Source organism: Lithobates pipiens, unplaced genomic scaffold (assembly GCF_037356315.1).
Source record: "Lithobates pipiens isolate NorthernLeopardFrog02 unplaced genomic scaffold, aLitPip1_a1.2 Scaffold_18, whole genome shotgun sequence".
NCBI lineage: Eukaryota > Metazoa > Chordata > Amphibia > Anura > Ranidae > Lithobates > Lithobates pipiens.
In genome coordinates, this window is record NW_027507758.1 from 593,116,791 (window position 1) to 593,131,218 (window position 14,428).

Below are 14,428 nucleotides of genomic sequence, written 5' to 3' on the forward strand. Positions count from 1 at the left end.
AAGATTAGGGATCCCTCGTTCCTCCGTGAGTAGCAATAAGCCCCGTTTATATGGAGTAGAGAAGAGGCACAACCATAGTGTGATACCGTTTTTAAAGAATTTTATTGCAGAAAATAGTTAAAAAATTACTCACAAACAACTGGTTTAAAAGTGCGGTGTGTACAGCTTTTAAAATTCCCGCTGTTGCAATCTCCGTCTGAGCTCGAGGTGTACGCTGCCTGGCCACGCCCTACGCGTTTCGTCACACGGACGTCATCTGGAGCCTAGGCAGCGTGGCCAGGCAGCGTACACCTCGAGCTCAGACGGAGATTGCAACAGCGGGAATTTTAAAAGCTGTACACACCGCACTTTTAAACCAGTTGTTTGTGAGTAATTTTTTAACTATTTTCTGCAATAAAATTCTTTAAAAACGGTATCACACTATGGTTGTGCCTCTTCTCTACTCCATATAAACGGGGCTTATTGCTACTCACGGAGGAACGAGGGATCCCTAATCTTTAAAGTGGAAGGAAGCCAGAGAGCCGCACAATAGCTAATATTGTGAATGTTGATCCACCCCGGATGGGGTCCTCCTTCTGGTGAGAGCATAATAATTTTAACACCCTTTTAAGCCACCGAATGTGAAGAACACAGTTGGAAAACATCACCCCCCTCCTTTTCTGCACCTGCGGTTTTTTCCGCCACCCAATAGAGACTTGCTCCATCACGTCCAATGTTTAAAATTTGCCTGCATTGTTTGCACATTTTCTTGCACTAATTTTGCACGTTTTTTTGGATTTTTTAATTTTATTTAATTTTTCTGTGTTTTATCATTTTAGCACATTTATGCTTCATGTAGATGGTATTTTAATTTTTAATTTTTATTAATTTTATACTAATTTATGTAAAGCATCACTATCAGACCAGTTTATGCTACCACCGTGATATTTCATATATGTTTATTTATTATAGTTTGGCACCACAGTAATATACTTTAATATTCTTTTTTCACGACTAATCCACCAGCTATCACAATTAGTCTTCACCTATAGGTCTGTAAGAATTTATTTGCACGCGCACTTTAATAACTGCATATTGCCATTTAGATTAATACTGTAATAACTGCATATTGCTATTTAGATTAATAAGTTATATGGTTTGCTACATTGTAACCTGTTGCCATTGGCGTGCACTTTGAGTTTATTGTATTTTTATTTTAATTTTCATTTAATTTTAAAATTTTGGGTTTTGAACCAGCACGCTGGAAAATATATATTATATACACTTTGGCCCAAAATTAGTCAGCACTTTAAGAATTATATATTGCCACACATGTGAAAATTGACCTATACAATACAATACATTTTTATACACCAACACACTACTAGTCCCCACATATAGGTATAAGCGCCATATCTATTACCCCCCTTTGTCTTTGCATCGTTCCACCCGTGGGTGGAAATCAATAGAGGCTGCTCTTACCTTTTAACTTTTCTTTTCTTTTCCTTTCTACATTCACTCTTAAGGATCCATAGCGCAACCCACCCCCCAGTTATACAGTGTAAGCGTAGTGACCATTCATTTTTACATTACTGTCAGTTTATTGTGTCAGAGCAGGTTTACTGCAGTATAGTTCAGTGCTTTAGTGCACGTTTAAAGCAGTATATTTCTGTGCGTTACTGCAAGTTTAATGCTGTATATTTATAGTGTGTTATGTGCCATTTAACGCAGTATATTTCAGTGTTACAGCAAGTTAAACGCTGTATATTTCAGTGTGTTACATGCCGTTTAATGCAGTATATTTTAGTGTGCGTTACGTGCCATTTAATGCAGTATATTTCAATGCGTTACTGCAAGTTTAATGCCGTATATTTCAGTGCCTTATATGCCATTTAACTCAGGATATTTCAGTGCATTACATGCCATTTAACACAGTATATTTCTGTGCATTAGTACTAGTTTAACCAGTGGCGGCCCGTGCATTGAGGGCTGCCACTGGTTTCCCTTTCAGGATGCCAGACACATGGATTTCTATGGCGGGGGTGTTTTTTTTGACACACCTGATTAGAGCCCTGATCCCACCCAATTGTGTGACGATAGCAAATACATTTTCGCTATTTTCACACTATCGCTCCTCCCCACCAATCAAGAGGCAGGTCAGTGAGAACTGTTTCCTGATTGGCCAAAGCGCCAAGTTATCCTATTGGATAACTGGCGCTTAGGAAGAAGAGGCACCAGCAGGGGAGACACGCACTGGACTCCAGGAAGGACACCTCCGCCACCGCTGCTGCTGCTCTAGAGGAGATACAGTAAGGAGCACTCAGAGAGGACACTACAGCCTGGCAGTAAGTGCTGGACCTCCCGTGGGGGGGGGGGGGGGGTGCTGTCAGGTGCGTGTAATTACAATTCTTGATATAATATTTCACAGCAGGGCCCATTCCAGTGCTCACCAAGAGTAACTGCGAGGACTTACAGTGTTGTGGCACCAGCATCACCACCACCAAAGGCCCAATTTTTCTACCACTGTTCAACAATGGCATGTAATTACAATTTTTGATATAATAGTTCACAGCAGGGCATTCCAGCACCCACCAAGAGTAACTGTGAGGGTTTACAGTGTTGTGGCAACACCAAAATCTTAGGCCCAAATTTCTGCAGAGCATATAGGGCAGGCCCCTACTTTCAAACATCCAACTTACAAACGACTCCTACTTGCAAACGGAGGGAGACAACAGGAAGTGAGATGAAATCTACCCAAGGAACGGAAATTCTCTCCTGTAAGAGTTGATATGGTAAAAACGTGCCTCCTCTCCACTGATGCTTTATCACCAATTCTTGTTTCACTAAAAACACCAAATTTTCTAAAAACATTTGACATTGGGACAGAAAGTCAGGTAAAATATTCTGAAGAGGTGCACAGACAGCAAAACAAATGTTACAGGGTTGATGACCCTTCCCTATGTGTTCAAAAAAGCTTCAAAACAAAACATTTTTGGGCTGGAGCTACACTTTAAAAATGTACGAGTTCAAAATTAGAAACAGATTCTACTTAACAACAAACCTACAGTCCCTGTCTTGTTTGCACCTCCTGAATACTGCTGTTCAGAGTATATAGAGCCCGGGGGTCCCACGCCTTTCCTTTTTATAATTTTGGCGTGGGGTTCCCCTTAATATCCATACAAGACCCAAAGGGCCTGGTAATGGACTGGGATGGGGTACCCATGCTGTTTGTCTCACTGATTTTCATCCATATTGCCAGGACCAGACATTGCATTAAAGCCGCAAGCAGTTTTAAATGACTTTTATTCCTTTAAAAATGTCATTTTGTGCAGGGACTGTTCTAATCACTATCATTAAAAATCAGTGCTCCTGAAAATATTTCAGTTTTTTAGACTTTTTTTTGCATTGATACATGTCCCCTGGGGCAAGATCCGGGTCCCCAAACACTTATTAGGACAATAACTTGCATATTAGCCTTTAAAATTAGCACTTTTAAGTAGTCATAAAGGGATGGACATGTCCAGCAACAATACCCAGGAAGGCTGTAGTGTTTAAAATGGTGCTAAATCGGTACTAAGGGGCCAAAAGTCTGCCAAGTAAATATTCCCCACACCATTACATCACCACCAGCCCGAACTGTTGATATTAGGCAGGATGGATTTGTACACAAAGGGGGCACAAACGCCTAGTGCATTATCCAAGGTTTATTGAAGAAACAAAATGCCAAATAAATACTCAAAAATAGAAGTAATATGCTTAAAAACAATCTCTCATGGTCAGTCAACGTGGCGACAGCTGACCAAACAATAGGCATTGTCGGCATGGTGACACATTTCGGGGACGCGTCCCCTTCCTCAGACTGATTAGCAATTTGTGTTACCCCTGAGAACAAGAGCTCTGGTGCAACGGAAGACTCTAAGGACTTTGATGAGGCAACCAATTGTTGGCTTGAGCTCTGAGGAAGGGAACATGTCCCGGAACGCTTCAGCCCCTTCTCTCCCCTTACCACTCCCCCTTCAAATACTCCAACCTAACGCCTAACTAATTATGCAACATTCCCACATCACACAACCACAAATGCCCACCCACCCGGACGACCATCCACTGGGAAAGTGATAAATAACCTCCTCATAACTAGACCAGCTTTATCCCCCACCCCCCTCTAGCCTCAGGCAGAACCCATACGCTCTCTTCAGCTCACTTTCCATCCTTACTACAACCTCCATGAACCTACTCCCTTGCAAGCCTGCTGAATAATAAACATTTCGCTTTGAGCTCACATGCCATAGTTAGCACTAGTAAATATAGAAATATTGTGATCCTGAGCCAACTGAACTGAAATGATGAGGTTGTGAAGGATTTTTTCCAAATTTGGAAATAGTTATTTTCCTCTGGACTAGAGCTGCAGGAACTATGAGAGGAAGGTCTTGATCGACATTAGTCTTTTGTCCATTTTATTAACACTGAACTATATTCATAAAAACAACCTGCCAATTTAAAACCTCAACTACCCTGAAAGCCAGAATGACAATCCTTCTGCCATACAGTTAAAATATTATCAATAAATAAACTGAAGCACACTGAAGGTGCAGCCTTTGGTTGTGTCACTGATGTTTTAGGCCATGTACACACGGGCGGACTGTTCGCCCAACCTTGTCCGCTGAACAGTGTTTGGGCGGACAGTCCGCTCGTGTGTGGGCTTTCAGCGGACAGTTTCAGCGGACAGTTGGACGAACAAGGTTTTTCGGAAATTCCGAAAAACTGTCCGCTGAAACCTTGTTTCAGCGAACAGTCCGCCCGTGTGTAGGCTTGTTCGACAAACTAAGTTCCGCGCATGCTCAGAAAGGATTTACACGCCGAAAGTTATAATGCAGTGTATAGGACGTCGTATTTTTCGTCCCGTCGTACGTGCCGTTCACGTCATCGCGCACGGTTTCAGCGGACTGTTCGTTCGTCGTGACAAAGTTGGGCGAACAGTCCGCCCGTGTGGCCTTAGTTTGTTTTAGAAGAAAAGAAATGATCTGATAACTTATTGGAAATGTTCTGTTGCTACTTTTTACATATGAGAAAGGTATGTATCAGGAGGGGGTAGTGGTGAATTTACATAAACATTAGTTACTTACAGTAGACATTTGTCCTCTGGATGTCTACGAGAGTTGAAGTTTGGGAGGTTTGATGTTGTTAATTGAGATATTTGTAAAACGCCCCCAATGATGATATCTCCATCTCTTGAAAAATATTGAGGCTTTTTCTGGACCATTGCCAAGCTACATGCTGGCTCTTTCACATAATCTTCCTTATCAAACATTAACAAAGGGATTAACAGTGATACATTGAGTATTTTCTTCAGCATTTGTACCTGGAAGGAGAGAGGACATGTAGACAGGTAGGTGCTGGTCTACAGCAATATGAAGATGGAAACATTGCCCTTTATTCTGATCTCCCTCTACTGATATATTAATATTATGCTCCACCATCCTCCTCTGGACAGCAGGAGCAGAGCTAAAGCCAATCAAGCCAAATAACTTCTATGCAGAGCGCTGAGAATCCTGGGAGCTATAGTCTGTCTGTGAAGTGATTAACATATGAAGGAAACACATTGCACTAAGCCATTATGCTTTGGCATGCTAGAAGACTGGAATTACACAGGAGAAGGTATGACACATTTACACATTTCACCACCCACATGAAAGCCCAGAAACACCTACAGTAACCCTAGAATCCACCCACATCAACCCCCAGAACCAGTACAAGTGACTCCCATAGCCCAACTCTAAAATTCAGCCAAGTGGAGGAGTGACATCAGAGACACAGAAACCTCCTACATACAGCTAAAGGTAAGTTACACAAACTGACAGAGTGGCTGGGATTCACTCACATACACAATGCATCTGTTGTTTTGGGGAGGAAAATCCAGAGTTCTTCTTTAAATTTTCCTATGTATAGCAACCTTTGTTTTTTTTCCTGCAAGACTACTTTAAAAAAAAAAGACTTTTCTTAATTTTCTTTTCTAAGTTTTTTTTTTTTTACTTATGTGGTATACTGTTTTTTATTGTATGTTTATAGGGCCTTTGATTAGATTTAGCTGATTTTTTTTAATGTTTCCATCATTGTTTTTGTACAGATAAAAAGGCAAAAGGGGTCATGATAGTAGTGTGCAACTCGGTACACTTCCAACCACAGCACCTTGATCGACCCTTCTGGCTGGTATCTCATCATCTCTGCCTCCTTCAACAACCACCCTTTGGTTATTGCTAACATCTATGCACCTAATACTCACCAAAAACACTTTCTGAAATCAGTGATGAGTAAAAGACTCCACTATCAGAAGAACCATATAATTATTTGTGGTGATTTCAATGACACAATTGACCAATCCCTAGATTCTTCTAATTCACTCAGGAAGCGATCTACAAGTCGCCTATCCCTACTTCCCTCTGAGGAACTCGATGATCCCTGGAGGTGTTTGCATGGAAAGGAAAAGGACTACGTGTCCTCCCAGTAGCAAAAATCTTTTTCCAGTATTGATCAGTTCCTGACCTATAAGCACACCCTACAATCCATCTCTTTGGACAATATTGGTCTTATTATGTGGTCTGACCATGCCTCAGTATCTATCACTCTTTTTTCAAGTCCTAACAAAAAAAAACTCTCTATGGAGACTAAACACCTCCAATCTCACCCAGCCACGATTTCAGGAACATACCAAAACTGAGATTAATTCCTATTTTAGTACAAATATTGGCTCTGTTTCTAATGTTGCCACACTCTAGAACCCACATAAATTGTATATTGGAGGCTTTTTCATTAAGTTTGGTGTTCATGAGAAAATCCTATGAACTGAGACAGTTACCTGCATGCTTGATCGGATTTGTGCACTGGAGTAATAAATCTCACCCTGGCCATAGAAACACTATGGAATTATGGTATCCCAGAAACAAGCTTAGTACATATCTATAAAAGGGCTATGGTTTTTATATTAAATGTCTCCACTTTAACTGGTACGCTGAAGACATTAAACCAGGACAGGAGTGTTGTTAACCAGACAATTCAAACGCAAACTGGCTTTAACCAAAATACTTTACTTAAAAGGCTGCCACATCCAATGATTTAGTAACCACCAAGACATTGTTAATTGTTTTATCAATTGCTATTTTAATCTCTACAACCTCAAGGCAGTTGACGTAGAACCTATGTTTGAGGACGATATGAGCAACGATTCCTTTCGTCCACACAATTCCCATCTGTGACACCCAACTAACATGGGGAACTATCTGGACCATTCTCCGAACTTGAAATGAAAAAAGTCACAGCCGCTCTTCCCCCTTTACAAAGCACCAAGCTTGGATGGCTTTCATTATGAATATTATAAAACATTCTCTGATCTTTATACTCCAAACTTATGTAACACCTTTGCTCTCTTTGCAACCAAAGGAGAGATCCCAAAATAATTGCTAGAAGCCCTCCTTACATGATATATTATTGTAGCTCCCTGCTCCTAATGAGCAGACACTATTGTTTTTGCAAATTTAAGTTGTCTGAAGCTGCGGTTTGGCTTAATTATTTCAAAGTTCTGGTTTCTGTACCAGTTCAGCTGGGTTGTGCTAGTTTTCACTTGGCCGTAGTTGTCGCTGTCACCATCGGTAAGTGTTATGCCGCGTACACACGAGCGGACTTTTGAACATCCAAAGTCCGACGGAATGATTCCGTCAGACTATTCGATCGTGTGTGGGCTGCAACGGACTTTTGATTCGCCAAAGTCTGACGGACTTTAGAATATGGAACATGCTTCAAATTTTTCCGACGGAACTCCGCCGCACCCGGTCCCTCCGAAAAATTCGCTCGTGTGTATGCTATTCCGACGGACTAAAACCGACGCTAGGGCAGCTATTGGCTACTGGCTATGAACTTCCTTATTCGAGTCCAGTCGTACGTCATCACGTTCGAATCCGTTGGAGTTTAGTGTGATTGTGTGTGGCCAAGTCCGCTCAGTCGAAAAGTCCGTCAGAACTCTGTCGGAACTCCGGCAGAACTCCGGCAGAACTCCTTCGGAAGTCTGTCGGACATAAGTTCTCTCGTGTGTACGGGGCATTAGAAATGCAACAGGTTGAATGTATTGAATTAAAAAGAAAAAATATATCGTGCTAAAGAAAGTTTTTCCCCAACTAGCTGCAACTAAACACCATCAAATATCTCTATGGTCACTGTAAGAATAAAAAAGATAAAGTTGTGCTCTAAACAAGTGAAAGCATCAATCAAATATAAATAAATAAACTTTGAAGCAAAAAGGTATCAAATCAAAAAAGAATGTCCCATCATTATCTGAAGTGAAAAATGAAACAATGTCCGTAGTGAGTGAAACAAGGACACCTAGACATTCTATCCCAATCCAAAATAAGGATCATATGTTGACTCAGTCTTTCATAGGTAGTGAGCGGGGGTCCTTACCGGATCAGATGGACTCCCTTATGAACGGAGTCGACAGAGCGGACAGACAAGACCCTCTGCAGGGATGGATGGATCTCCGGTGACACACACCAAGCCAACAGCTTCCGGAAATGCACTAAAGAACTCCAACGGTCACAGGGCAGTGCATAGCACGCTGGTATGCAGCTCCACCAATCCCTGCTCAGCCTCCACGAAGAAAGACCCAGGTGTTTCACCGATAGAAGGCAGTAACTCAGCTTCACGGCAGATGAATCAGCTCATCTAAAAGAGAGGAAACACACTCGGACCATCCAACCCCAAGTGTGGATGGAAAAAAGGGAGAAAACTAACTCCAATAGTGAAATACCGCTTTTTCTTTTAAAAAAACGATTTATTACTTTTCAATGTTAAACGGACCAGTGGAATTAACGACAATGGTCAAAATTACAAAAAATATATTGCACAAACACAATAAAACAACCGGTTGGATAATTAAAAACAAAATAACACCCATGCATGGGGGTCACATAGAGCGTGATGGTATCAACATATTACGCCCGACATGTTTCATAATACCCAGGAGGGCGTAAGGTATTACGAAAAACATGTCGGGCAGCCCCAGGAGGACGTAAGGTATTACGAAACATGTCGGGCGTAATATGTTGATACCATTGTGCTCTATGTGAACTTGGGGCCCACCCAAACCTATAACTAGCCTTAGTAGTAAAGTGTACATGGAAGGACAAACGCATGTCACAAACTGGTTTTCACAGCACACTTACCCACTATCCTGCAAATAAACTAAACTGACCCTGTCTAACAAGTCACGTTAAAACAGATGATTTTGTTTGCACATATATGCGTAAACTGCAGTGCCCACATCAACTGAAATTTTGAGTCTCCTTAGTAGGAGCACATATGGAAATGGATAAATTGAAAAAATAAATAATTTAAAGTGGCAACCACCCCAACCTATAACTAGCCTTAAAAGGTTTGTAAACCCTCTGTTATCAAAAAAACAAAAACAAAAAATCATACTTGCCTCCACTGTGCAGTCCATTTTGCACAGTGTGGCCCCTGTCAGCTTCTTGTGGGGTCCCCCGGCAGCCCTCGCGGCTCCTTCTCAAATCGGTAAACCCCCTGAGAGAAGCGCTCTACCGGGGGCTTACATTGCGGGTGCACTTCCGAGTCCAGCATTTGCGTCTATAAATGCAAATGCCAGACTCGGCCCCCGACCCCCAGCTCATGCATCATTGTATTTGATTGACAGCAGCAGGAGCCAATAACTGTGCTGCTATCAATCTATTCAATCAAGAGCCGATAACCCCAGGTAGTGGGGAAGAGCGTGTCTCTGCCAAGGGAACGAAGGGCTCAGGTGAGTAAGATTGGAGGCTGGGGGGGCCAGTCATTGTCAGAAGTTTTTTTCACCTTAATGCATAGAATCCATTAAGGTGAAAAAACATGAGGGTTAACAACCCCTTTAACCACTTAAGGACTGCCTCGCGCCGATATACGTTGGCAGAATGGCACAGCTGGGCACAAGCACATACAGGTACATTGCCCTGTAAGAGCCCTGTAAGAGCCCTGCCGTGGGTTGCGCGCGTGCTGCCGGCACCGAACTCATGACCCGGTCCTGAGCTCCGTGACCATGGCCATGGGACCCATGGACCCGATCACCGCTGGTGTGCCACAATCGGGTCACAGAGCTGAAGAACGAGGAGAGGTAAGTGTAAAAAAACCTCTCCCCATGTTTCCTAGTGAGCCTGTCACTGATCGTCTGTTCCCTGTCATAGGGAAAGACGATCAGTGATGTCACACACCAATCCACGTCCCCTACAGTAAAAAAAACACATAAGGTCACACTTAACCCCTACACTAGCCCTAGTGTTAACTCCTTCACTGCCAGTGAAATTTTTACAGTAATCAATGCATTTTTAATCGCACTGATCGCTGTATTAATTCCAATGGTCCCCAAAATGTGTCAAAATTGTCTGACGTGTCTGCCATAATGTCGCAGTCACAATAAAAATTGCTGATCGCCGCCATTAGTAGTAAAAAAAATTATTAATAAAAATGCCATATATCCCCTATTTTGTAGACGCTATAACTTTTGCGCAAACCAATCAATAAACGCTTATTGCGATTTTTTTACCAAAAATATGTAGAAGAATACATATCAGCCTAAACTGAGGGAAAAAAATGTTTTTTTATATATATTTATTATAGCAAAAAGTAAAAAATATTGATTTTTTTTCAAAATTGTCGCTCTATTTTTGTTTAGAGCGCAAAAAAAACGCAGAGGTGATCAAATACCACCAAAAGAAAGCTCTATTTGTGGGAAAAAAAGGATGCCAATTTTGTTTGGGAGCCACGTCGCACAACCGCGCAATTGTCAGTTAAAGCAACGCAGCGCCGAATCATAAAAAGGGGCCTGGTCCTTTAGCTGCAAAATGGTCCGGGGCTTAAGTGGTTAAGTTAGCAGTAAAGTATACATGGAAGGGCAACGCATGTCACAAGCGAAACATTTCCCAGCACACTTACCTGGGATCTATAATATTATAACCACCATAAACCAACATCAACAGGAATTTATTTTATTTATAAGCGGTTTCTACAACCTCTCAACCTCAACTTTGTAATAAACTATTCTTGATAGAACATTAGATAAAGATTCTTCATTTTTCAGCTTCCCTCAGACAATGGCACCAGGCGCTTCAAAATCCTCTTAAGCCACAAGTGTCAAACTGGCGGCCCTCCAGCTGTCGTGGAACTACAAGTTTTTTTGTTTTTTTTGTACATATCCTTACGCTTCACACGTATGCACCTTTCATGGCTTTCTACTAAAAATTGGGAATAATGATATAGGGTTATAAGAAATAAAAAAAAAATCTGTCCTGCTGCTTGCTAATTTTATGCTATTGCATCATCCGTGGTCTCTCAATTCTTCCAGTAAAACCCTTGCTTGTACTCTTTGTCTCATTTTGAATATAATCATAAAAAAAATAGCTTTTACCTTATTTCTAGTAGTAAATAAAGTAAAGTAAAAAGAAACATTTATGTGAAATATGTGCATGTGCACAAAGACAGTCCCACAATATGCAGAAAATCCTCACAAGCTTCAAAGTGAATTTCTGAAAAAAAAATCGCCAACTGGCAGGCAAATTCATCAAACAGAACAGACATTTTTGTGATAGGTTAATAAACACCAGACCAGTCTTGATCCTCCATGACCATTTGGGATCATTCTCTAGGATCAGTTAGCAGTCACCACTCCTTGCTGCCCTATAGACGTGTACATTTTGGAAAATTCCCCCTTATTACAAATGTCCTGCTGCTGGCCAGTTTTACACCACTGTATCTTATATTCTAAAATATGAATAATTCTTGATGAGAGCTTGATAAAAATTGTCTAGTGGCAGGATGGTTTGACATCAGTGAGAACATGAAGAGCCTCAGTGAATGACTGGACAAATTTTATCTGCCGGTAAAAGTGAGCCTATAACACAAGCACTTTATTGACATACTGTATAATTTTACATATATGTCTAGGACACTATAAGTGTATTGGTGCAGCAGCTGTGACAACTATGAAGATATTAGGTGTAGGCAGAATTTTTCTTTATAAAAGCGAGCCTATAAATGCTATGTTAAAATAAAGCATTTTTTATGAGATTGGGGTTCTGCTGTATGTATGCCAAGCTAATTTCTATTTTTTCCATAATTTTTATTGTTTTCTGGATAATTTGTACAAACAAGAGGTTGTCATACAGAATGTGTCGAATAACTCTTATATTAGAAGAATGGTAAATACGGTATGTGCGGTTCATCTGATATTAATCATTTGTAAACTTAACGTACGGTAATAGCAATTGTTAAGAATGGGTGAACAGTTGGAACATTTTACAGTTTAACATTTTAACAATTCTAGAATCACAAACACATTCTAACTAAGTCATTTAGGGTATTTTAGCATATGATAAAGTATAATAAAATAAAATAACAAAGAATAAAAAAAAAACTATCAAAATAAAAGGGAAGGAAAAGCAATGATCAGTTTAATTCCACAGTCAAATACGTGTGTAACCTGTTTGCAGAGAGTGTCTATAAAAATTGTACTGTTATGTAACATCACATACAGCTTTAATGCATCCCCTAAGTATGCATTTTATTGAAAGGATTTGCATATTTTCAATGTTGTACTTGAAGCCACTTATTTTTTTATTGTTTGCTTTAGTACATGTGCCTTATGACAGTGCCCAGCTTCCCATACTTTTTTTTTTTTTTTTTTACAGTAGCTTGCCTATTATACCTTACAAATGGGCAGAATTTAGTAACAGGATTATCCTCCCCTGAAATTCAAATTTGTCCTTATTCTCCAATTTTCATATAGGATTTGCTGAATGCTCGGTGTATTGAAACCAGGCAGATTCACTCATTTCTAATGAAGAAGATATCTACATATTGTTTTTATTCACTTTATGCAGTCTCATCTTTTATATATAGTTTAACATTTTGGGTGTATATTTTGCTTTTGTGAGCACTATAAAAAATGTGATTTTTAACTTTAGCAAAGTAGATACAAATATTGTCTTTATTTTTTTTTCTTCTATAGGATTTAAAAAAATAAAAGGTTTTATAATCTTTATATAATCTTTATAATCTTTAGTAATTTTTCAAGGCAGTAAAGCACATTTAAACTTTAGTCAATAAACTAAAGTCAAAACTTTAGTCAATAAACTAATTCCTTCTAGATCAGCTCAGACAGGTCCCTTTTGCTGGTATAGCTATGTAAAACTTTAAAAATAAGTGTCTCTACGATTTAAACTCCAGTAATACACTGTCTCCCCTGCTCTGCACATGCTCAGTTGCTCTGTTTTTAGGCACTGTGCTGAATTTGGAGAGGCCGATCTGCTGACAATCTTGGCTTACTGCTGCTCTGATCAGTGCAATGTTAATGCTTCCCTGTATTATGTAATATATTGAGGAGATGAAGGTGACTCGGTGCGTAATATGTCATGAAGTGATGAGCTGTGTGTCTCTCTATTCTGTATCTCCCTTCCCTCCCTCTTACACAGAGGATGATGATAATTCTACTTACAGGGCGCTCTACCGGCAGGGTGTCCGGGGATCTCTAGCAGTGGAGCACACCGGCTAGAATCTGTTCTCTTTATATAGAAAAGTTCTACGTACAAAGAGGTGAGGAGATCGACAAGGGAATACGAGATGCGCCTGACAAGATAATGACACAGACAAGTTATTTTATTAAATCCTGCAGATAAAAAGTAAAAATAAACAAGTTATATAAACTTTATTTTCTGGATATTTTCAGACTACAGGCCTTCTTGTGTGAATAGAGATAAAATGCATATATTGTAAATTTGCAAAATGAATGTAATAATAATGGAATTATTAAAGGTCAGAAATAAAAAGTCTATCACCCATTTGACAGTGTTTATTGCATAAAAAAAAAAAAATGATGGAGCCTAAAAACCACTCTATTGCTGTCCCTTTTAATGTCCTGACCTCCTGGTGGTGAGTAGACTGTTGAGACGTCCTTGTTGCTCCTGCTACCTGTCTTTGATAGTGGGAGGATGTCTGTGGCCTCCTTTCTTCCTTGACCGCTAAATATTGTTGGTGAAAAGGTTTTTGCTACCTCTATGCTGTCTGGCAGTGGAGTTTGTTTATTTAGCTGTAAGTCTCTAATGATGATGGTGCATCAGACAAGCATACAATGGACCCTAAACAAGTAATGACTAATACAATCAAACTTCAGGGAGGTGTAAAACCTTCCTTCATCCTTTTGTTGGGCTAACTTCTTCCTTGTTCTTCTGATGTGGTCTCAATCTATTATCATTGCCATCCTACCCACCAGGGCATCAGTAGATCTTGCATATAGGTCTTCTAATTGATTCTCTAGGTCAGATTGCTGCAGGCATGATTGGGCATATTGATCTTGTTCCTAAGTGTGCCTATATAATTCTGACAATTTCATCACTCAGTTAAAATATATGTGGTATCTTCT